At 35.6% G+C, this 25,414-nt stretch overlaps 2 long non-coding RNA genes across 3 annotated transcripts in view; both read left to right on the top strand.

The window, feature by feature from the left end:
• The window catches only part of LOC120311713, a 43,102-nt gene extending 38,863 nt beyond the window's left edge, over positions 1-4,239 (top strand). The window contains exon 4 of the long non-coding RNA XR_005557707.1: positions 2,805-4,239. This is a non-coding gene — a long non-coding RNA (uncharacterized LOC120311713). The remainder of the gene's footprint in view (positions 1-2,804) is intronic.
• Positions 4,240-4,492: 253 nt separating this feature from the next.
• On the top strand, positions 4,493-25,020 carry LOC120311712. Of its 2 annotated transcripts, XR_005557706.1 has the most exons (4): positions 4,493-5,785; positions 6,010-6,294; positions 12,155-12,283; positions 24,714-25,020. It is a non-coding gene; the product is annotated as an uncharacterized LOC120311712 (long non-coding RNA). The 2 variants fall into 2 exon arrangements; XR_005557705.1 differs by having other exon boundaries at positions 4,493-6,294.
• The last annotated feature ends 394 nt before the right edge of the window (positions 25,021-25,414 follow it).

Here is a 25,414-nt window from a genome sequence, read left to right as displayed (position 1 = left end):
TTAAATTCAGATCAGTGGTGTTGACTACAGAGTAAAGTGGATGCAGAAGAAAGTGGAATGTATATATGACTAGTATTCCTTTGCATCGTGCTAGATAATACTATAGCCAGGGCTTTTATTCTCATAGAATGCCCAGAACAGAGTTCTGGCACCTTTTTGGGATGGAACCTTGTAGGGTAGGCAAGGTGGGTTGTATGACATGTGTGAGTTCTGGCACCTTTTTTTTTTTTTTTAGAAAAAAAGCACTGACTATAGCAAAGTAAACTGGTTAATTCTCAACAGCATTAGGCATTGCATGCAGGCTAAATGTAATGAACTTTATTGCCTAAGCTAACAGCCATGGACAAGCAACATTTATATTTAAGTTGTTCTGAATATTCATTTGCGATTCATTTGCCATTTCTCATGTAATGATAGGTTTCAGATGTTTTATTTCTTATTTATTTATTTTTTATTAATTTTTTTTTCATCAACATATGTTAATTTTTCCAATCAACAAAGTTGTCTGGAGTTTGCTAAGCTAATACATATCCAATTCCTAATCCTTCATTCTTTTCTCTAACCAAGAATAAAATAAATTCCAAATTTGATAGTAGTCTGTATCTTCTTTGTCTTTCAATCTCATAGTTAATCTGTCCATCTCTGCACATTCCAGTATTTTCCTAATTATTTCTTCTTCTGATGGCAATCCTTCATTCTTCCAGTATTGTGCAAAAATTATTCTCGCTGCTGTGGTGATGTGTACAATTAAATATAATTTCTGCTTATTAGTCTTTTCAGGCATAATGCCTAGTAGAAAAAGCTCAGGTTTAAAATCCATTTGTTCACCCAATATTTTTTCTAACCACGTATGTATATTTTTCCAATAAGCCTTTGCCTTCCCACATGTCCACCAAATAAGATAATATGTGCCTATGTTATGTTTACATTTCCAACATCTATCTGACATATTTTTAAACATTTTTGCTAATCTTGCTGGTGGAAGGTGCCACCTATAAAACATTTTATACAAATTTTCTTTGTATGAAGTTGACATTGTTCATTTATAGTTTCTCTCCCATAACATTTGCCATTTTTCTAATTCTATATTATAACCAAAAAATTTCGCCCATCTTGTCATCGTTTCTTTCACTTGTTCACTTTTCATATCTAAAATTAACAAAAAGTTATACATTTTCTTGATTACTCATCTGAGGATAACAAAATCTTATCAAACACAGATTGGTCCTTGTAAAATCCATACATTTTTACATCTTTTTCATATCTACTTTGTATCTGTAAATCTGCCCACCAAGACAGATTAATTCCCTGATTTTCCAATCTGTTGTTTAGATTTTAATTTCCCATTCATATCTAAAATATCTTTATATGTCCATGTTTTTTCAAAGTCTATCAGGTTCGGATGAATAAATGCCTCCATCGTTGATAACTACCCTGGAATTTTTGAATATATTTTAGCTTTAATTTTTTCCCACACTATTAAGAAAGCATGTTTTAGATGTTTTATTTCATAAATATTATGATTATAGTCATGCAGCTCAATTGCAGTAAAATTGGTACAACCCAGGAAAAGATTATAATTGAATTTCAGGAAGCAGAAAATAAGATCTTAGAACTGTATTGTTTTTCCTGCTACATCCTTTCCCATCCAGGACATAGTTTAACTAATCCCTAAGAACAAGTAGGAAGAAAGAGTACAGTAGAAGAGAAAATGATTTGGTTTTGGAACTAGGAAGAGTTTTAGCTCAAAAACAAATAGGATTCTGAATGTTGCAAGTCAGAGAAAGGAGAGAAAAGAAGAAGAAAAGAAGGTTATTGAGAGCCAACAGAGAGGGGACTCCTTCCTTTGCTGATAAAAAGACTACTCACGAATGGAAAGAAGAAAAACAGGAACGTTTTTTTCCCTCTTTGCCTATATAGAATCCTCTACTAGGATTCTACTCCATGTATCTTGGGCATAAAGAATTTAGGAACAGTGAATGGCAGCTCAATAAATATGGATAGAAACTGAAACTTTCATCCCCAAGGAAATTACAGTAGATATGGGTGGGGGAGGTTTGAGAGTGGGAGAGTTGAAAAGAGAAGAAACTCACTAGATTCATAAAGGCCAAATGGGAAAAAGTCTAACAAAGGAGTGATTAAGCAGCCATGAAGAAAGAGAATGAGGAAATCTGTTAATGGAGACTTCGAAAAGTCAGCTGTTTGACAACTTTCCAAGAAGGCAAGAAAAATTACCTTCAGTATGCTTGTTGGCATACTGTTTTATTAATTATGTACCATCAAGCCATTTTTGACTTCTTGCACCACATAGAATGAATTTCTCCAAGATGATCTATCCTTATCCTGTACTTTTAGGTCTCCCAATAGTATGTTTATTGCCACTGTAACTGAATTTAGCCACTTTCCTGACTTTGCATGATTTGTTTGATGAGCCTTCGGTTTGTTTCCCTGGCTATCCACAGTATTTTCAGAACTCTTCTCCAACACCAGAATTCAAAGGCATCAGCACTTGTTTCATTAAACAGGATAGTGTTAAGCATAGTTGGCATATGGCCCACACTTTTGAAAATACTCTATCTTTAAAATGACTGCTCAGGTTGTTGGATAAGAGAAAAGACTCCCAGTTTGAAGCAACTCTGTTGTAGGATGTTGGAGAAATTCTTCCTATGAAGTTAAATAGTTTGGTGAGGTTTAAAAATACTAATGTATCTGTGTTATACTGTTTGTGTATGTGTATATTGTTACTTAATGAGATAAGTAAAATCCATAAAAATTGCAATTGCAATAATGTATTTTCTTTACAGGATGCCCTGGAAGGAAACAAAGTGCCTTGCTGGTGGAAGAATTGACACAGCTTTGTTTAAAATAAGAACTGAAATTCATTGTGCTTGGGATCGCTTTCAAATTCAGTTAAACACTAAATGACATAAACTTCTGCAGAATTTGCTAATTGAAGGATGTAATCATTTGTTCTGTCCACTTTCAGGGAACAATTCTATTTAGCAAAGCCTCAAATTTAATTCAGACTTCCAACGTGGCTATAATCTAAACCCACTGGGTTTTGTAGGTAGAAAATATCAGAATTAACCACATTTAGTCACATATAAGAAACATCTGCAGAGGGGTGGGGTTTTTTAAGTTGCTTTTTTTGGTATCAAGGGTTTAAAAAGATTATGTTTGCTTCTTCTCAGAACATAAGGATCCCTAATTTTTCTGTCATTATGATGGCAGCTGGAACTACGATAACACTCAACAGCAAAAGGTCTATGCCTGAGCTATGATGGAAGACCCATAGGAAGTGAAATATAGCCCTTTTGTCTGCTCCATCCATTCAGTCCATGTGAACTTGGCAAAGGAAAAGGAGACCTTTCTTGGCAGTGTCTAATAATGATGGAAGGCTTTACACTGAGCTGTTTATTAAATAGTGTCTAATAGATGAGGCATTGGAAGAAGATAAGACACATTTTTTCTGATTACGGCTAATTTTTATTCTGTCCTCCTCACCACCATTTCCCAATGGGAAAAATGTTTAAGTAAGAGTTTCAGCAGACAATGTTTAAGAATGTAGTGATATTAACCTTAAAGTTGACCTTTAAAATTGTGATTAATTGACACTGGTGCTGTTTTGCTAGGCTACCATATCTGGGCCACAGAGCCTTGGACAACCTTAGATGACTGCAAAATGTTAATATCTACTATCATTTAATGGCAATCTACATTTCTGCAGATTAGATATGATCGTTCTAGTCTAATTGATACCTTATTTAGCAACTAGATATGAGCAACAAAGAAGTCCCTTTTCATATTTCAATGTCTTGATTTAGAATTAGCTTTCTATCCCAGATATTACCCTAAATATATAAAGAAGCAGGAACAATACAGCACATAGAAGCAAACAATAGAGTTAAAAACTTAACTACCACCACAACACAATTCTGTCCACCATTCCTTTCCTCTTCCTCTTCAGGAGAATATAAACATCTATGAGAGATTGTTAATCTACTCCTAGAGCCAAAGAATCAACTGATTGTGTAATGTCTAGAGTGGCAGTATTAATCTAAGAATGATAGATAAAGAGTTTAGTGAAAATGAATGTGGGACTTTGATATGTTGTTTAAAGAACTGGTAAAGTTGTAAGAATGAAGAAATGTATTTTCTATTAAGACAATATAGGTAGTCCTTGAATTACAGAGGTTTGTTTAGTGACTGTTCAAAGTTTCAATGGCACTAAAAAAAGTGACTTATAACCATTTTTCAAACTTACAACCATTGTAGCATTCCCATGGTCATGTCATCACAATTCAGACACTTGACAACTGACTCATATTTATGATAATTGCATTGTCTTGGGGCCATGTGATCATCTTTTGTGATCTTCTGACAAGCAAAGTCCATGGGGCAGCCATATTCACTTAACAACTATGTTATTAACTTAACATCTGCAGTGATTCACTTAACAATTATGGCAAGAAAGATTGTAAAATAAGGTAAACATCACTTAACAAATGTTTTGCTTAGCAACAGAAATATTGGGTTCAATTGTTGAGAACTACCTGCAGCAGACCTTAAAAACAGATCAATAAGAATATGGACATGATTGATTTTAAGACACATAACATTAACTTATGTTTCAAAGGCTATCATTTTGGGCTGCAAATTTTGCCAATAGGTTACAATAAAGAGATAGGAAGTCCAATTTCTTGTACTCCTGTACTGATCATATGGGTTTTTGTATGCAACTATGATAGCCCAATATAACAACATCAGCAGACACGTCTCAAAATGATCTGTACAAAATTAGTCCACCATTTAATTGGAGACCTATGCCATTCACATAGGCATATGTGAAGATGTAGAAAAAAATCTAGATCTCACTGCTCTCCCCATGTGGTTCACATGTGGTGGTGATAATTGTTACTGTTAGTCGGGGGTCTTCAAACTTGGCCCTTTTATAACTTGTGGACTTCAACTGCCAGAATTCCTCAGCCAGGCATGGTGGCTGAGGAATTCTGGGAGTTGAAGTCCACAAGTCATAAAAGGGCCATGTTTGAAGACCCCTGCTGTTAGTAATTGGGAGATTTAAGCCTGATATCAGGATATTAAATCAGAAATGTCAGCATAATCAACTATCTCTGATCCTAACTCTATAATCCTGGATTATGATCTTGATACAGAAACATAGCCTCCAAATCAGTGAGAATCTTGACAAATAGCAGAGAAGCAGAGAAGTGCCTGGTTGCTTAAAGGTGTACCTTAAAGATGATGTCTACTTGGGAATATGTTTTTTCTTCTAAATAGCCTGGCTTCTGCATTTTATTCCAGCCCATTATGTTTGGAGAGATATAGCCTCTTCTAGTATAAAAGCTTTTTGTCTGAGGACAGGGCAATGCTGGAACAACTTCCATGACTTTGTGACTTTGAATGTATTGAATTTATTTCTTGCTTTAACTTCTTGAATTATTGCTGCAGTGCTTGAATTCTGGAACATTCCCCTCCCCATTGAATTACATTGGCCTCAACCCTGCTGGGCGATTGCAAAGCATTGAAAATCTGGAAGTGAAGAATATGAGGGTCAGGCAGTGGTGGGATTCAGCCAGTTCACACCAGTTCAGCAGAACCGGTAGCTAATTTTTTGTTGCCCAGGCCCAGAATGGACTTCAGGAAGTGGCATCCACACAGAGAACTGGTTGTTTACATATTTGAATCCCACCACTGGAGGCAGGTGATAAGATGGCCCTCATACTGTTGTCCTGAAGATCACTTTATCTTATTCTTGGCATTCATAGTAAGTTCTTTATATTTTGTTGAAAATGTTTTTAATTGTTTTAATGTGTTGTACGCTAGCCAAAGATGCCTCTATGAGATATAAGATGAATGAATGAATGAATGTATTAATTATTGACTTGACATCATCTTGAACATTGAGAAGCTTTTCTGCCAAATTACTGAATCTATTCTTCATACTGAACTTCACTAACAAGTCTGGATGATTTCTGCTTTTGTTTACAGATTCCACTGAGTTGATTTGGGTTGGCTGTGATTCTAGAGTACATGACTATTTATTAGTCTGTCATTTGAACCCTAGAGCAGCAGAAGATGAAGAGAAGAAAGCCTATCAAAAATAATATATATTGGCAGAAGGAATGCTATGGTCTAAAGATAAATCAAAGCACGTGTATTAACCAATCTGTGCTTTGATGTCTTCTGCTAATGTGGCAGTTATATTTGTAATTTGAATGTTTGCAATTTTCTGGGTTAAAGACAGTGCTTGTTAAAGATCACAGACTCAAAATGGTAAGTAAAATAAAAACAATATGAGTCAATTTATATATACAAATACTAAAACAAAATATTTTCCTCATGGAGAGGATAATATAAATTTGAAGGCTGATATAGCAACCTTAACCCAAAGTGTAGAATAAGGAAACAACTATTTAAAATAGCTCGAAAGATCTATAAACTGTAACGAGTATTTAATTAATAAGGAATGTAGAAATAACATATGACATTTTAAAACATATTTCTACAATAGTCATGTTACGCCACACATTCTTAGAATGTTCATTAAATAATGAGAACATAATTATGACTATGAAATTATGAAAACTCCATTATGAAGTATTGAGAGAAGAAGTGAGAGGACAGTACCAGTATGATCTGCCATTTCTTAAAATGACAACTTTTTAAACTTTCACAAATTAAAAATCTGATTTTCTAAAACTAGAAATGAAATTTAATAAAGTACTAATATAAGTGGTCTACTGATTCTACCTTGTATGTAGGACTTGCCAGTACTAAGAATGACTGAGAACTTGATTTCTTCTTGCAAATTACAATGTGAATGGACTCAATCCATACCGTCCTGACTATATCTTCAGATTTTGCACTTCATTTTTTAAAATTTCTCAGAAAGGAATCAAAATGGAAATTATGAAAAAAAAGTCCAGCTAAAATGCAGATTTGGTTAAAGGGTTAGCTATATATTGAAATGCAGATTTAATTGTTTTTTAAAGTAGTTTTGAAGTGGAAAATATATGTGCTAATCAAGGATTAAATAATATGAAAGGGGCATGAGTTGCATATAGACTAAACAGTAGCAAGCTACTTCTAACTGATAGAAAAAATAAATTAAACAAATTAATTTGTTAGAAAGGGTACAATTTTCTCTTCCTATAAGACAGATTCATGAGACTTATTTTAATGAATCAGTTTTGTGATATGGGTATTTCTGTTTTGACTAATATGAATAAGCTAAATATCATGCCCAATCCAAAATATTAGAATTTTGCTTGAAAATGAAACTTGAAATCTTCACATCTCTATTAAAAATATTTTATTTGCTTGCCTGGTGAATTATTCTTTCCTTTACCCCACTTGATAGGCTGTTGAAAATGATAGAACAAAAAAGGAAATTTTTGATAAATGTATTTTTTTCAGATCATGGGAATTTTAGGCAAGATTTATTTATTTTATTGATTCACTCCAAATCTCTTAATGATTGTCCCTGAAATGTTTGCATAGATATTGAACAGTATTCAGGCAGAGTGAAATCTTGTTTCATAGAGAACAGGCTTAAATCAACCTAGCAATATTTGCAGGTTTTTGGACTCACCCCCCATCCCAGGTCTGGGAATGTTTCACCTTTAGTCCTGATTGTGATTGAAATTTTCCCTTCAGGACTAGTGTATAGTTTGAAAGTTCTGGACTCACATTTCCCAGTTGAGAAGCAGTTAGCAACTGTGGCCAAGAAAGCCTTTGTACATATCCATCTTGTGTATCAATTGTGCCCTGACCTTGTCTGGGAGGCCTTTTACCATTTGTTTATTCTTTGATGATGTTGATGGATATGGACTATGGCAATGCATTGTCCTTAGGGCTGCTCTTGAAAATTGATCATAGTCTGCAACTGGTACAGAATGTGGAAGAGTGGGAATTGTCAACATACCTTGTCAGGCTCATATAACACCTTTCCTCCATGAGCTGCGTTGCTTACTTATAGAAGTTTGTGTCATTCAAAGTGCTGGTTATTATTATTTAAATGGACAGCCATTTGTCTGAAATGGTATAAGTTTTCCTGCCTGAGCACAGGGGTTGGAATAGATGACTTCCAAGGTCCCTTCCAACTGATGATGATGATGATTACCATTATTACCATTATTATTATTATTTATAGCCTTAATGCAGGGGTGTCAAACTACCGGCCTGCGGGCTGGATGCATCATGCCGAAACTGCGCCCATCCCATTGCTGGCAATGGAAAAAAAGTTGCGATATGTCATGACACATCAAGTGATGTTGCAAATTTGACACACTTGCCTTAATGGAGTAGACCATATTATCTAAATGACTATTTTCCATAACAGCTTTTCCAGCCAGAACTATCAGGCACAGTTCCCCTGCTCCAGATTCCATCTGTTAAACAATGTCACCTGATGGGACCTAGGAGTACCTACTTGTTGCGACATCTGCTCTTTAAAACTTAATTGTCCCCAAGATATGTCTCCCCCTTCCCCGCAATTTGGCTGTGATCAAATGAGCTTTGAAAGAGAATAAGTTCTATGTTTGATTGTATTTTATTAGTTGCTGTTTTCTTGCATTTGGGTTTATCTTTTTAATATATGTTTGTTTTTATTGCACACTATCCAGAGTCATTGTATAGATGAGTTACCTCATAAAGGTCTGAAACTTTTTTTAAAAATGCCATCAACTCCCAATTCACAGAGCCAGTTCTAAAGGATACTTTTTCAATGATATGGTAATCTACAGAAAAATCTGAGAATTAACAATGTGGTATTCTCCTCTCTTCTCCCACTAAAAGTTATCCATCACAACCAGTCTCTGAATCTATACTGAATAGATAGATCTGTTCAGAGAAACAGATATTGAATGAATATCTGCTCCTTTGTAGGAATAAGATATTAGTAACTGATGGCTATTAAGTTATCCAATCAATTTTCTTGAAGAGTAGACAAAATATTAACTTTTGAAGGTATCTGGCATTCACTTTTGCAGAGATGCATTTTCCACACTCTGCATTCTCCACTTAAATCTTCTGCTAGAACTAAGCAGCTACAAATGACAGGGCTCACAAAAACACATGATCAGATGTGTAACTACAAAGCACCTTGTTCATCTCCTCAGATTTCATAAGTGAAAATGATCCTATAGTACTGGACCAGATGGGAAAATGACATTGAATTACTTATGGCAACCATTACAAGCATATAGACTATAGTCCTGGAAGCCTAGATGATTTTATTCTCAAGATGCCTTTCAAATGAATTGCCCCTACACATCTCTGGGCTCTAATACTCCATTGGTTGGGATAATTGCTAAATGCTCTCAAACCATATGATATCATTGTACTGGATAGCTAATAAAAATGCAGTAGTGGACCAAAATAATGCCCTTTTCATGTCTTTTACAATAGATACGGTAATGTACTCTAGCCTATAATCAGTCATCTTCTGAGATTTACACCATCTGCACTCCAGTGTCCAGATCTGCTTTATTGTTACCATGATATCTGGTGCTGACTAATAGCTTGGCTGGTTATAAAAAAAGGGATTGGAACAATTCATGGAAATCATAGGAATTAATAACTATTAGCATTGAATATAGAATGACTATCTCTGAAGACCATCTGAATCAGAATAACAGAGTTGGAAGGGAACTTGTAGGTCATCTAGTCCAACCCCCTGCCCAACCACAAGACCCTACACCATTTCTGACAGATGGCAATCCAGTCTCTTCTTGAAAGCTTCCAGTGATGAAACTGCCCCAATATCTGAAGACAAACTGTTCCACTGGTTGATTGTTCTTACTGGTTGATTGTTCTCACTGTCAGAAAAATTCTCCTTATCTCTAGGTTGAATCTCTCCTTCATTAGTTTCCATCTGTTACTCCTTTTCTGGCCTTCAGGTGCTTTGGAAAACAGGCTGATCCTCTCCTCTCTGTGACAGCCATCTGTCACAACCATCTGCTGTGAGACTAGTGGACTTACTTGTGGAATTGGTTGGTCATTGTGAGAATATGCTGCTGGATTAGATGGGTCAGGGGTCCAATTCAGCAGGCCATTATTTATTTTCCTAGAGCCATAGGGTTCTCTTAGAACCTGACATTTCATGTTCTACAATAACTGAGGTGGTACTCACCATATCATAGTAATACAAGGGCCTTAACAGCATCAACAGTCATTTTCAAATGACTGTTTTCTTAACATATGAACTTAGGAACAGCAGAATATGCAACCTAACATTCTGTCTCTCCCCCCCCCATTTTATATCAATTTCAAATTTGGGCATGCTCTAAAGCTGTAAGTCACCAATTAGATTTATAATCATTTCAAATCATTGTAGCAAATAGATAATCGAGAACTGTATACTGTAAATGATAAGTGCTGGACCAATATTCTAGATAAAGAATTAACAAAAAGTAGAAACAGTTACCCTTTTAAGAGCATGTCTTAAGAATGCTTACTGATTTTGGAAGCATGTACATTCACAAAAGCATAGATTAACTCCAAGTCAACTTCAGACCAATAATCAAGTAAACAATACCTCAATCAATAAATTGCCAAAGAGCTATTAGTATACAGCCCAACCAAAGGATCCCTAAGACACTCCCACCTACCCACTCAGGCAAGGGTAATGAAATGTTTGCAAGAAAATAAGCAAGCTCAGAGAGCACCAAGGACCCCTCATTAACAAAATGGCTGCCATCATGGTTATGGATAATCCAGCTACAAATAGCAAGATTGGTCTTTGTCACCCTTTTGTCATCAGAATGAGCTCTATGAATCCAGCTTAACAAAGCAGCCACAAACCAATTTTATTTTGGGCTAGAAGATTATGCTAAAGATTGGTGGGGAGGTCTTTTAATAGGCAGCTAGGGGAGCTTGGCAGACCTCAAGGGAAGTATTTCCAGGCACATATGTTTCAATGGGACTGTTATATCTACTCCAGGAACTGTAATTTGAACCCGGGTGAAACATACTGTCATGGTTCCAACAGATAGAGATGAATAAAGCAGAAATGAGCATAGTTGCAGCCATTTTCCTTCTCATTCTTGGCTGCCACATACTGCACTCCTATTGTATAAAATTCTCCTATTGTGTAAAAATTCATCTAAAATCTTGCAAAGGGACTCTTGCAAAATTATCACTTGGAGCAACAGATCTGAATGGTATACTTGTGTGCAGATAAGAAGATTCTCCTTATATCCTTTATTTTTCCTGCAGCTGCCCTGAATATCCATTAAATTTAAATTTCTAAAATTAATTCCATAAATAAGAATTTATCTCTTCTTTCTCATAAGTACTTTTTGTTTCTCTTTCTTAGCAACACAGACGTGTGTCAATACCCCCAAAGCATTGTTCAGTAATCATATGCATAATTACATGCAAATTCCTTTTGTATGATATTTTGCTCACCTTTTTATCTGAACTTAAGCAAGTATAACAGAAACAAAACAATTCTAGTTCAGAGAGGGGGGAAAGTCATAATGGATGAATTGCAACCCAAAAGTCTTTCTGAGTTCATCCCACCAGGATGGAAGGTAGAGAAAAGATAGAATGAATTACTTTACCCTACATGGCTGTATATTAGCACCTGTTACGAAAATTGATAGATTTTATATTATCTATTCTATTATTTTATGTGGCACCAGGATTCAACACCCACTTAGACATAATGTGGTTTGGGTAAATTACAAAAGGTGACTTCAGATAATATTTTATCTTTTGATTTTAACTCCAGAAACTTTCTTGGTTGAAGTGTGCACTACAGTAACATTTTAAAATGTAAGCTGCCCAGTCAACTTTTTGTATTAGAAAAGTGTCTATGTATGACAAATATCTTCCTTCCTTCTTCCCTGCTTCCCTGATGAACCAAGAGTGAAATAGCTTTTCTGACAGCTGGGTTATCTCCATAGACATTTTAAAGGGAACATCCCTGTATAAAAGCTACATTATTGGCTTCATATTCTTTGTTATCATAAGATACCTAATATAAACATCTTGAAACAATGTCTTTGGACTCCATGAGAAAAACCTGATTGTTGCACAGATAAATTTATGTGGATAAATTAAAAAAAAGATGCAAGTGAATAAAATTATAAAGTAACTGATGAAACCACATTTCTTCTCTTTGTTTTAGAGGACTGAAGATATTTATTTTTTTTTTGCAAGATCTAATAAAATGCTGGACATGATGATATGAAAAGGCTAAGCAGGCCTGAAGACATCTAGCCTCTCAGGAATGAACCCATTAGACCTCTGGCAACTGGTAACAAACCATTAATACTTTCATGCATTCAAGTGTTTTTAGCTATTAAAGTGTACTTTGTGGTCCTTGGTCCTCTCTGAGTTTGGTTGTTTGCTTGCAAACATTTCAGTCCCCAACCAAGTAGCCTCATCAGTGCAAGTGAGTGTGGGGTTTGCTCCCTGTGCAGCTTGTCCTTCTGGTGTTGGTGGGTGTGTGGATTTTCCTTGGTAATCCCCATTTATCTGGGGGTTGACTGCTGGAAGGAATGTGTTCTGGTCTTTTTATTTCCTTGGATGCCAGCTTCAAGGAATTAGCTTGCATTTTTGTATTTAACTTGGCCTAGAATGTTCACCATTTCCCAGCTGAAATTGTGATTGAGCCTGAGCACTTGGCGGTAAATGAAACCAAAAGTGTAATAATAAAGAAACTATTAAAATGTAAGGTTCCTTGAAGAAAGCAAAAGGTAGTAAGGTGTAAATCTGTTTGTCATAATTATTTTCAATGAAAAACTGGCTTTATTTACACAAAAGCCTTATAACTGGAGAGCTATTTTGTTACTATTCTCCAGAGTGCATTTTAAAGAAACTCATTGTTGGGTTCTTCCATCTTAAGTGCTTAAGAATTTTATTGCATAATAGTAAGAAAGCTACCTGAGGAATTTTGAAATTGTGCAGTTTTATATTTCCCAGCACATTTGTGTTTGGTAATATGTGACTTCAGCCACAAGTCTATGAAATGATCTAGGGCTATTTTAAGTGTAAAACAGTACATATATTAATCATGATCAGACATTCATTACAATCATACAATCATAAAGGATTTGGGATCATCCAATCTGACCTTACTTTGCATATATATTGTCCTCACTTTAAACTAACTTCTTCTTAAAAAATCCCCAATGAAGAGTCAGTCATTTTTCCAGATTGTTTGCTGTTCTTTTTGTTAGAAATTTCATCTTGACTATAGCTGAAATCTCCTTCCTTGCCATTTTCACCCGTGAGTCTAAATCTGCCATCTGAAAAATGTATAACAAGTTGGTTTCAGTTTCTCTGTGAAAATCCTTCAGATGTTTGAAGGCAGTTTTTGTGGTTCTCCTTAATCTTCTCTGGGCAAAATAAATAAGATTCTTTAAGCTATTTCTCATAAGAATTTATTCCAGTCTTTCACATCCTGGTTGCCCTTTTAACATTTTTCTTTTTGACAGTGACTTTCTGGAATTGTGGCCTAGCTGGAGAAGAAAAGAGTAAAATGATTACTTCTCATAATGTGTACATTAAATTCTCTTAAGTCAACCAAACATTACATGATTTTTTTAGAAGCTATATACTTTGTTAATCAATATGCCTAGACCTTTTGTTGTGTGTAGTTCTTCCTGGTCAGATCTTATCTGCTGTTTGAACTGTCTGCTTTTGTACCTAAATAAAAGGTTTTACATTTGTCCCTTCCAAACTTTATGCTTTTGATTTCAGTGGAATATTATTACCTGTTAAGATTCTGAATCTTGTTTCTGTTGTCCATTGTGTCACTTATTCTACTCAGGCTTATAATGTCTGTAAAACTGATAAATATTCCTCTTCATCCACATGTAAGTATCTTTATTACAATCTGAAAAGCAGAGGCTGTAGCAGAAAGTCTTCTTGTATGCTACTCAAAACAGCATTTCTGTCTGATCATAAACATTTAGTGACTGTGTTAGACCACAGATAACACTGAACCATCATAAATCTTCACATGAGCCTCAGACTGATTTGTTTTGAATGAATTTTCCCCACACTAAATAGTTAGACTTTCAGATAATAGCCAAGAGAACAGAATAGATTAAATTAACATTTAATTAAACTGAAAGAAGCCCCCCTTCAAACTTATACATGTTGAATTTAAACTCTCATTAAACTGTCTTGCTTTTCAGTATATTTCAATTAACATAGATTTGCCTTAGCAAAAAGAAAAAAATCTATCTTATTTATGCAATGCCTCATTCCAGCTGAACGCTAAACAGCACATGTGTATATGTGCGGATGTGTGTGTATACACATACACAAACATTCTACTGTAGAATAAAGTATAATATAATGATAATAAAACATAACATAATATAAAACATGATAAAACTAAATTTATTTATTTGTACCTGCTATTATAAATTTTATAACAATGGCTTTAGAATAAATCCCAGAAAGTTTTCTGAGAAAGCGAGACATTTACAACTTCTGGAAGTCCTAAAACATTTAGGTGTTCTTATTTCAGAAGATAAACTGTTCTACTGGAGTGGAACCCCTTCAGAGATCACTGACAGGATCCTTCCTGAGCATTTCCCAGTAGGCATTCTCTGATTTTTCCAAATCAAATGGGAATAATTTATCAAGGAAAAGTTCTTAGGCTCTGAAACAGTGAGGACTTCAACCAGCACCTTGAACTGTATTTGGAAAGACACTGGCAATTAATATAATCCTCATAGCAATGTTTTAATATGGAAGAATCTATTTATTTATTAAACATATATATGTAGATGCCCAACCCACATATGGTGGCTTTGGGCAACTTATAGCATTAAAAATTCACAACAGAAAACCCGCCTCTCCCTCCCTGCAGCAACAATCAATACAGTCACTCTAGCTACTATCTCTTGGGGAATTATATTCCATATGGAGTGGGGTCACCAGTAAGGAGGTTCTTTTTCTTGATTCCACCAAATGTATCTCTCTAAAAGATGGGGCCTGCAATATACCCTCCCATCCACCCTTGATGGGCTTGGTAGATTTACTCAGGAAAGGTGGGCATTCAAATGACCACCTCAAGCCATGTAGGACTTTAAAGTTCCACCACCTTGAATTGTTTCTGGAAGTAAATTGGCAACCAGTGCATGTCCCTCAGAAGAGGTAACATAGGAATCTAGGCTTGCACAAAACTGTGTCAGTCACAGCATCTTGAACCAACTGAAGCTTCTGGACACTCTTCAAAGACAGCCCCATATTACATTACATTAGTTGAAACGGGAGGTGACTAGGACATTAGTGACTATGAGAAGGGCATGTTGGTCCAAAAATGGGCTTAACTTGTGCACAACTTACAGTTGTGCAAAGCCCTTCCTTGAGCAAGAGTTGCAAGTCCAAGAGAACCCCCAGATTATGTACCAGATCTCTTTGATTAGTGCAACCTCATCCGTTACCAGAGAGAGTAATTGTCCAAGACCCACAGAGCTCTGAACCCAAAGCCATTATCTTGCCAGGGTTCAGTTTTAGACTGTTGTTTTCCATTCAGACCTCAACAAACCTCTAGGCACAGAGAGAAGGCAGTTGCAGCGTCACTTAACTCACCACAGACAAAAGTATATAAATGGGTTGTTGCAATTTGCTCTTGCTCACGTTTCTGAGTGATCTTCAAGGGAAGTCTGATGTAAAGATAATTACTAATTACAGTAGTTTAAACAACAGAAGAGAATTTACTATCCCCAGTGTTCCAGGTAAGGTGGGAATTGGCATATCTGCTGGAGCTGAACAAAGACATAACTCCACTCATTCCTCTAGCACAGACATGTCAAACTTGTGATGTCACATGATATCACACAATGTATCGGGACGGTTTCGCCATTGCTAGCAATGGGGTGGGCGTGGCTTCAGTTTGACACTCCTGCAAGAGCCACTAGTCCAAGAAAACACCCAGACAGTGAACCTGGTCTCTCTCCAGAGAGCTCAACCAAATTGAGAATCAAATGTAGTAAAGACCTAGAATCAGCCAATTTCTGAATCTATGTCATTCCATCTTGCTGAGCTAATTCCTCTCTGATCAGATACTGATGCTTCCAGCTAGTTTTATATGCTGATATGTTTAAGCATTTTAATACCATTGTGTATTTCTTTATTATCATAGTCCCTATGGCATTCAAAATAATGTTCTCATATTTTAAAATAAAACTATAGTAAATAATAACTCTCAGAGCATCCATTAAAGCCATCACCCACCAAACTAACTATGACATCAAAAGTGTTCCTGTTTACCAGCAAGATCTCTTGTTGTCAACTATTTCAAATGCCAGCACTCTTTTAAATACCACTAACATTGCTGCTCCTCATTTAAACACATATTAGTGCAGCAATACTTCAGTCATAAGCTTGCCAGTAAGACATAAAGGAGATGATTACTCCATTCTGTGACCTTTACGGTATTACCCAAGGGAAAAATTATAATGAATATCCCAGAGTCACATTGACCTCACAATTCTTCATATAAAAGCAAAGACAAAATAGAACAAAACAGAATTGGGATAGAAGATATTTCTTCCTTTGCCACTTACTTTAATGTCTGATAAATTAATGAAAATGTTCATCAATGTAAAAGCTTTTCTTCTTTTCTCTTTTTTTCTTAAAGCTTGTATCCAGCATTAGCTGTTGCACTGCATGCTGATATTCAGAGAAGAATTGATGGAGGAAATTTAAATCAGTCATTTGTATTGGAAATCATATTTAACATGGAAGAAAAAGGATGGCTTTAATAATAGAGTGTGCTACGATGAATTGGGATATTTGGAAGATATAATATAGGTTATATACATTAAACTATAATATATAATGTACAACTATCATTCATCCTTTCCCAAGAAAAAGAATCCATGGTGGGATAGATAGGGATTCACTTCTTTTCAAAATTTATGAGGGATATCTTCTATCATTTAAACCGATTTGAAAATTCTCCTTAAAAAAGGCTCATTTCTGACAGTCTTAGGAGTTGTGATTCCTTTAACAAAACCTTTAATTAAAAAAAAATATAAAATTTGGTGGATTGGAATATACACCTCTCCCCCCCTCCCAATTGCACAATTAAACAGAGTGCTTTTTATGAATCCTGACTCAGTATATCTACACTTATGTTGACCACTGTGGTAAATTGTTAAGGCATTTTAACTCACATAGTTTCATCACTTTCTGGAAACTATCTTCATGAACATTTTGTACTCTTCAGTCATCTCAGCATATGATAGCACATGTCCAACATTGTCTGAGATTTTGGCAGTTAAATGAGATTGAGTTTAGTTAGTATTTGAATGGAAGACTTTCAGAGAATATAAGAACAACAACAACAATAATAATAATTGGAACGGATCTTGAAGGTCATCTAGTCCAACTCCCTCCTCAGGCAAGAAAACTTATACCATTTCAGACAAATGGCTGTCCAGACTCTTCTTAAAAACTTCCAGTGTTGGAGCATTCACAGCTTCTGGGGGTAGATTGTTCCACTGATTAATTGTTCTAACTCTCAGAAAATGTCTCCTTAGTTCTAGGTTGTTTCTCTCCTTGATTAGTTTCCATCTATTATTTCTTATCCTGCCTTCAGGTGCTTTGGAGAATAGCTTGACTCCCTCTTCTTTGCAGCAGCCCCTGAGATATTGGAACACTGCTATCATGTCACCCCTCGTCCTTCTCTTCCCCTCATCCAAATCATTGATGAAGATGTTGAATAGCATTGGGCCCAGAACAAAGCCCTGGGGCATCCCGCTACACATTTCCCTCCATGTAGATGCAGTTCAATTGAGGACCACATGCTGAGTACAGTCAGCCAGGTACGAATCCATATGGTGGTGATGCTGTCTAACCCACATTTTTTTATCTTAGCAAGTAGTAGGTTGTGGTCTACTTTACTGAAGTCCAAATAAATTATATCCACAGCATTCATCTGGTCCACTAATTTTGTCACCTAGTCAAAGAATGCAATAAGATTTGTCTGGCATGTTTTTGACAAACCCATGTTGGCTTTGTTTGCCTCGCTGATTCATTCCTTATCTTTTCCAAGATCTTCTCAGGTATTGAGCTCAGGCTGATGGATCAGAGGTTTCCTGGATCCATTTTTTTCTAATTTACCATTTTCTTACCTATCTTAACTTGTGTTTCTATTCTTTTTTTTTTAACAGTACTGTTTTTGATAGGTTGGACTGTTTTTTCCCTTTGGGTAAATACGGATGTAAAAAATGAGTTGAGTAGTTCTCACCTACTGAAGACTAAATCAGTAAATCAAAAAGAAAAAAAAAGACAAATGAAAATAATGGCAAACAAGTTTCCCACTGTTTGGGAATGGACAGAAGTCTCTAAGCCATAACAAGAAGGAATTCAGGATTTTGTGAATGTTTTTCTTGTTCTGTTCAATCTTGTATAGTTCTTAGAGATTGCCTGGACAGGTCCTGGTAGTTTTCTTAGCAAGGCTTTTCAGAAGTGGTTTGCAGTTGCCTCCTTTGTAGAGTTGAAAGAGAGTGACTGACCTAAAATCACCTAGCTGGCTTTGTGCCTAAGGTTGGACTGAACTCATGGTCTCCCAGTCTCTAGACCAGGGGTCTCCAAACTTTCTAGATTTGTGTACAAATGGGGGGAGGGAAGAGAGTGGATGGTTCCACAGAAGCAGAAGGCGCTTGTGTACAAAGCTCCATTTGTGCAAGTGGCAGGCACACACATCCACTGCTTGCTCAAATGGAGTTGCATGTGCTCACACAACCGAATCTTCAAAATGGGCCATGCCCAGGTGTTGGGGACCTCTGCTCTAGGCTGAGCCTTATCTACTACACTCAACTGGCTCTCTTTTATGAGAATAGGAATTTTTTTTTCTAATACAGATATGCCCTGACACATAATGATTGCTTTGGAGACTAATTCAATTAATATACATAATCAAAATTTATCAAGATAGTTTTTCATTTATCTTTTAAATAACCAACCCTTTTTGAAAACAGCTGAATTTATGCATTAGTCCAATAAGCTCACTTGCAACTATACTATGATTAATTCTCTAGATTGCATAGGGAGATGAAATGACCTCCTTGCTGGTCTGGTCTCAGTGGGATATGGTTCTACTACAAAGTATGTTTGGGTTAGTAAAGGCAGATTTATGAATGTATTTATAAAATGATGCAAAATAAGACAAGACAATCATGCAGCTCCTATCCCCTGAACACCTCTCAGAAATTAAAGCAAAAGTATGTTACTAAATCTTTCATTATCCCAAAAACCTAGATACTGCAGATAAAAACTTAGATCAATAGGGCAGCTGATAAAGCAGAAAAGAATATACCATCCTGACCAATTTAGATTAGAATGTTAAGCTATCTCCAACTCGCCCTATATTAATTATACTATAATTTTTTTAATTTGTATGATGCAGAGTTTATATTCATTTCCATATTGAATACCTTGTAATAGAAGTCCTGAAGAGAAGCATATTCTTATGTTAGCCATTGGCCAGATCAAACTCAGTAGGAATCTGTACCCCATATCTCTAGAGAAGAATTTCATAAAGAAAAGCCATTTTTCCCTTACACAGATTAAAGAAGAAACAGTTGCAGGCAATTTAGCTTCATCTTGCCAGATAGAACATTCAATTCTTTTGACATTTGGCTCAGACGCCTATTAGGCAAGGGTGACTAATTCTTATTCAACCAAGTAGAGTAGCAAGGGAAGATCTGACCAGCTCAAACTATATAAAATAATCAATCTATGGGTTACTATTTCATTCTGGCCTTTAAAAACCTCTTTTTCTTCCTCTTCCATTATGGTCCTTGTCATATGGGTAAGATCTTTTTGTTTGTTTGTTTGTTTTGAGGGACAGTAATCCTCTAAATAGTGAAATAGCTCATTAATAAGCATTGTCTCCTGGAACAGTGTTCACTAAGGCAGACGCTTGTCTAACCCAAGGATAAAACACCAAGACACAAACTGAGCAATGTGGTATATGCAGTACAATGCAGTGAGCCACGTACAGATCTGTACATTGGGAAAACAAAACAACAACTTCATAAATGTATGGCACAACATAGGAGAACAAACCCATCAGTACAAGAGTCAGCAGTCTTTCTGGATTAAAAAAAAAAGGTCACTCTTTTGAAGACAGCAAAGTCCACATTTTGGACAGAGAGGACTGCTGGTTTGAAAGAGGGGTCAAACTATCTATGACAAAATTGAACTGCCCTTTCTCAACAGAGTGGGAGGGACACAACATCATTTATCTCCAGTCTACAACACAGTCCTTTCAACAGTTTCAAGAAGGCTCCACACCCATTTGCATACCAGGTGACTCTGAAGACACAGATAAACCTCCAGGTAGCATTAATGACTCGCTAAAATAATGCAAATGAAGAGCTGTCTGCAGGAGTATAAATCTTTCCATTCCCCACCATCCAGTCAGAGCTGAAGAAACTTCTTGGATGAGAAGCAAAACATTTTCAAAGAAAAACAAGAAAGTCCAGTTGCCTCATAAAAAAAAAGCATCTTTGGGATTTAAGAGTAAATTAAATGTGACAAATTAGATGGCAAATTAAATGTGGTCTAAAAATATACACAATACACACTAACTTTTGATATACATTAATGATCTTTGGAATTGCTTCCCAGTTAAGATTTGGCCAGCTTCATCATTTTTGGGCTTCCAGAATATGTTAAAGATCTGTTTGTTCTGCCTGGAACAAAGGAAGGTGTGCCATAATGATAGTGGGCTCATGGGCACATGATTCTTTTATTTCCTAGAAGTTTTGCTTGTTTCTTTTTGCTGTGCTTTATATAATTATTTGGAGGAGATTGGATTATTGCTTTATTTTATGTTGATACTATTATGTGCCCTGAGACTTTTCAAAAATGGATATTATTATCTAAACAAAGTAAAGCCGCTAAAGCACATAGCCTGGATAGCATTTAGTATGTTTTTATTAATGCATCCCATTTGCAAACTGTTTTTCTATAACTGATTCTAGCTGAAGACTATTTTGCTCAGATAAAAACTCCTTCCTAGCTGGATGTGTGTGTTTTTCTTTATTTTGTTTTGAATTTGCTCAATCTTGAAGAAAGAAGGCAAATTCAAAATGTAATAAAGAGAAAATCATGAGAAAATTGTCACCTTATTTTGTCACATCTGGGAAAGTTGTTCTGTCTTTTTTGTCAGGTCTGTAAAGGGGAGCAAGAAGAAAGTTTCCATTTATTCATAAAAAGATGAGACAAGTGGCTATTACCATAAAGTAAAACTATCTGGATGTGAAAGGGTTCTATCAGTGATCAGGTGTGAGGTAGGAGATTTAGACCACTTAATTATTATTGGCCAGACCTTGCTTTCAAAAATCAAGGAAGAAAAAGTTCTAGGGTACTTTTGAAATTTCTCATGGCTTAATGTTGTTTTTATTAAACATGCTGTGATGAAAGTAGAGACAATATTAGGATTCAGTGAATAGTTGGAGATTCACATCACTTAAAAGTCAGTGCTTCTTTATATAACAGTTAATCTATAGAATTTGCTTGTACAGCAAATAGACAACAGATAGAGGGAATTAGATCAAATTGAGGAGCTAGTTTAGTATATTGGCTAAGGATCCAGACTAGAAAATGAGAGAGTATGGTTTCTAGGCTCTCCTTAGGCAAAAAATCCAGCTGGGTACATTGGGCCAGTCAACTTTAGGTAGAAAGGAATGATAAACTATGTATGAAAAACAATGCAAAGAAGACTGCAGGGACTTGTCCAGAAGTGAACACAGTCTTGAAGGCACCAATAAATAAAATAAAAGATTAAATTCTTGGAAGATAAGGCCATGATTGGTTACCAATTCTTGGAATAATAATACATAATTATCAATATAAAAAGTTGTCTTAGCTTTTGTATATCATCATTATCATCATCATCATCATCATCATCATCATCATTTATCTAATGTTAAAAGCATATCACTTTTTAATTAAATAAATAGAACTTTCAAATATTCACCAGGTCATTATCAATGTTAAAGCACTAGGTAACTGCTATTTCTCAGCAGAAATCACTTTTCTCACAAATAATATTTCTTAGAAGGAGATGTCAAATTAAGCTAAATTATTAGGAAACTGAATATTTAAATGCAAGTCATCATTTTGATTACACTGAAATAAGAAGTCATAAATGTCTTTTTTGAAGGAATAAGATGTATTTTGCATAAGAAAATTAATTTAAATGCCACGTAGTCAACAAACCACAATGAATAACTACCTTTTATTTACATAATTATTTTTAAATTTTGACTTGTATTTTGTCATTTAGTTAAACTTTCTGGACCGATTTTAGGTCTGATTGATTAATTACCTATGAGAAAGTTTTAAGTATGCTCAAAGTAGAAAGAAGATTCAATGAAGAAAGAATATAAGCAAAAATACATTTATAATGTCTTCCTCAATGAATAAGTCCCACTTTTAAAGTTCTATTTTGTTAATGGAATCTTATGTATTTATTTTATTCATTCAGCTAACCTTTTTTCTTGCTACTCAAGCTGAAAAAAATGACAAATGTAGACTAGAATTTTTGGGTGTAAATGCAGTGTTGCCAGAAAACCTTTAAGAATATCATTCATATTAGTAGGAAAATTGTTCACCCCAGAAACACATGATAGTTTCATGTGCCACTGCATAGTTTTACTATAGCAGATGGTTTCCTAGGCAATGATAATGGATCCTATGAAATTATATATTTACATCACTTAGAGTGAAAACACAGACGGGAAAAGGAAGAATAATTACTTCACAATGCTCTCCCTAGAATCACATTCTCTTGGGAAATGTCAATTAAAATATGGCAAAGGATGACCCTTGATTATATCACAAAGTTCAATCATCGTCACAATATATGGGTGTCTTGAACTATACAAGTTCTACTGACCAGGAGAGCAACAAGTGAGCCCAGAAGTCTCTAGGCATATATAGATCTCCAAAGATCTCTTTCTTTCTTTCTTCCTTTTTTTTTTTTTTTTTTGAGATGGCCTTGGAAGATGGGATGAAGAGATGCTGCCTAGAGACCAATCATATTAAAGAGAAATAAACTCACAACTGAGTAATGGGCTGAGAAGGAAACTTAGAAAGGAACTGTCTAACTAATCAGGGGATAAAGTGAAAGCAGGAGATTTGCACTTTCAGACTTGCAAGAATCTGTAAATGTGGCTTTATAATAAAGCAGTATTAGCTCATCTCATTTTGTTTCCTGTCTGGTTTTCATGGGAGACTGACAAAAGGTGCAACATCAGTTTCTTCCTCCTCCTCCTCCTCTTCCTCCTCCTCCTCCGTCCATTCCTTCCCATAGCATTTATGCCCCATGATCATTTGTTATTTAATATGATAAAATATAAAATGGGTAGTTCACAACTGTTAAAAACATAGAACAATACAAAAAAGACAAAAACAGCACAAGACAATGAAATATTGTTGGTAGAGAGGAAGAGAAAGGAAGAAAGGGGAATCAATTGTCTTCTCAAAAGACTTGTGAGATGCACCAGATCTTTAAGGCCCTTTGAAAATCCATAGGATGGGAGATGTTTGAATGTAAAGAAAAATTTCATTCCAGTGCACAGGAGTTGTTACCAAGAAGGTGCACTTCAGGGGTCCTGATAGGTGGCACTGTTTGATTGTTGGAACTTGGAGTGCCAACCCTGCAGGAACAAATTGGGCAGATATTATGGGAGACAGGTTGTCCTCAAGTAATCAGGCCCCACGATACACATGCAGATACTTTTTAATATAACAATTTCAATTTCCTGAAAGGCATGAAAGAAGAGTACTGGTCATTGATTCATTTCAGTGCTGGAAGAGTGAATTAATATTAAATCAGCCATTTCGTTCCATGAACTAAAATGTGCAAAAAACCAGTTTTTCTTAGGCACAGAAGGATTCTGCAATTCCTGTCCTAGTGATTTGATATGAGATTGCCTTGCTTATTCCCATAAGCAGGGGTTTGCTGAGGTTAACTACCTACAGTATCATGCTTACACTCTCAATAACTACCTGCACACAAATATCCTTGTATATTCAGCGCTTCCTAGATACTTGCAAAAGAAGGAGTACAGATGAAACAGGAGATGTAGAATTTCTATTGTTAATGGAGTAATCTATAGCTGTCATTGGAATCAGTCCATGCAATATAAAGATCTTTATGCCCATTCATATAATTAAAAATTAAAAAGTGTCTTCAGATACTTTGCTGCTCAACAGAGTAAGAATTGAAATGAGAGAATGTGAGGACTACATTTTCATCAATATAGATCGTTGCACTGCTTATTACAAGATTTCAAAGAGCAATATGGTGTAATCCTGACTATATTTTGAACCTAAACCTCTCATATCTGTATCTTTGATTGATAGTAACTTCTGAAACTATAGAAATGAAGAGGAAAAATAGGAACTGTATGGTGGAGATGGAGGGAGAACCATAATCCTTACCTTATATATATTGGGTAGTGTTATCAGTTGCTGTAGTTCTAACCTCTTTAAAAGAATACTAAATTATCCGATTAAAATAATTGATTTTTTTAATTTTGTTTTTTTTAAAACAGCAATTAGTTCACAAATTTTAAGATTAGAATGAAAGACTGAATCACAGTCATATTCCACTTGGTTTCAAGGATGCAGCTGTAGTTCAACAGCATTAAGTATCTGGGGGTGCAGACAACTAACAATCTGAATTGGTCTCTCCACAGCTCAACCTTAGTGAACCGTGCAAACCAGCATCTGCATTTCCTGTGTTGGATGAGGAGAACACAGCTCTGTTTTTCTGTCCTGGCCACTTTTTACAGAAGCACAATTGAGAGCATTTTAACAAACTGTATTACTGTCTGGTTGGTGGCATCAGTGCCTCAGATAGAAAGCCCACACAAAGAGTAGTAAGGACAGCTGAGAAGATTGTAGGAAGCTGGTATACTTGCTGGTATTCAGGATGCTGCTTATAAGCGCTATGTGCTTAGAGCTCCCACTTTATGGTCTGTTTCTGTTGTTCCCCTTTGGGAGGAGATTTTGAAGTATTTCTAGCAGGACTACCCAATTCTGTAATAGCTTTGTTTCCTATACCATCCATCTAGTAAACTCACAAGATTCATTTTTCTCGCCATGCACATGTATACATAATCTGAACTAGATTGTGTTGTTTCTCTGCATCATATAATATATGTGGGTATATTTATTTATTTTTGTCATATTTGTGTAGTGTATATTGGAGGTGGTGACCTTTTGAGAGCTGTATGCAATGAAATTTCATTTTAATGTATTCCGATTAGTGTACCTTCAACGTGACAATAAAGTTATTATTCTTGGTCTGAAAATGGAATTTTTTAAAAAAATTCTAGAAAATTTTCTGGCTATGCATATATTTACTACTATGAATATAATCTATGAAATTATAAAG

This window comes from Crotalus tigris, unplaced genomic scaffold, assembly GCF_016545835.1.
Source record: "Crotalus tigris isolate CLP2741 ecotype Arizona unplaced genomic scaffold, ASM1654583v1 scf7180000018371.15429387391:27106975, whole genome shotgun sequence".
NCBI classification, from domain to species: Eukaryota; Metazoa; Chordata; class Lepidosauria; order Squamata; family Viperidae; genus Crotalus; species Crotalus tigris.
This window is presented reverse-complemented; position numbering and strand designations above follow the sequence as displayed.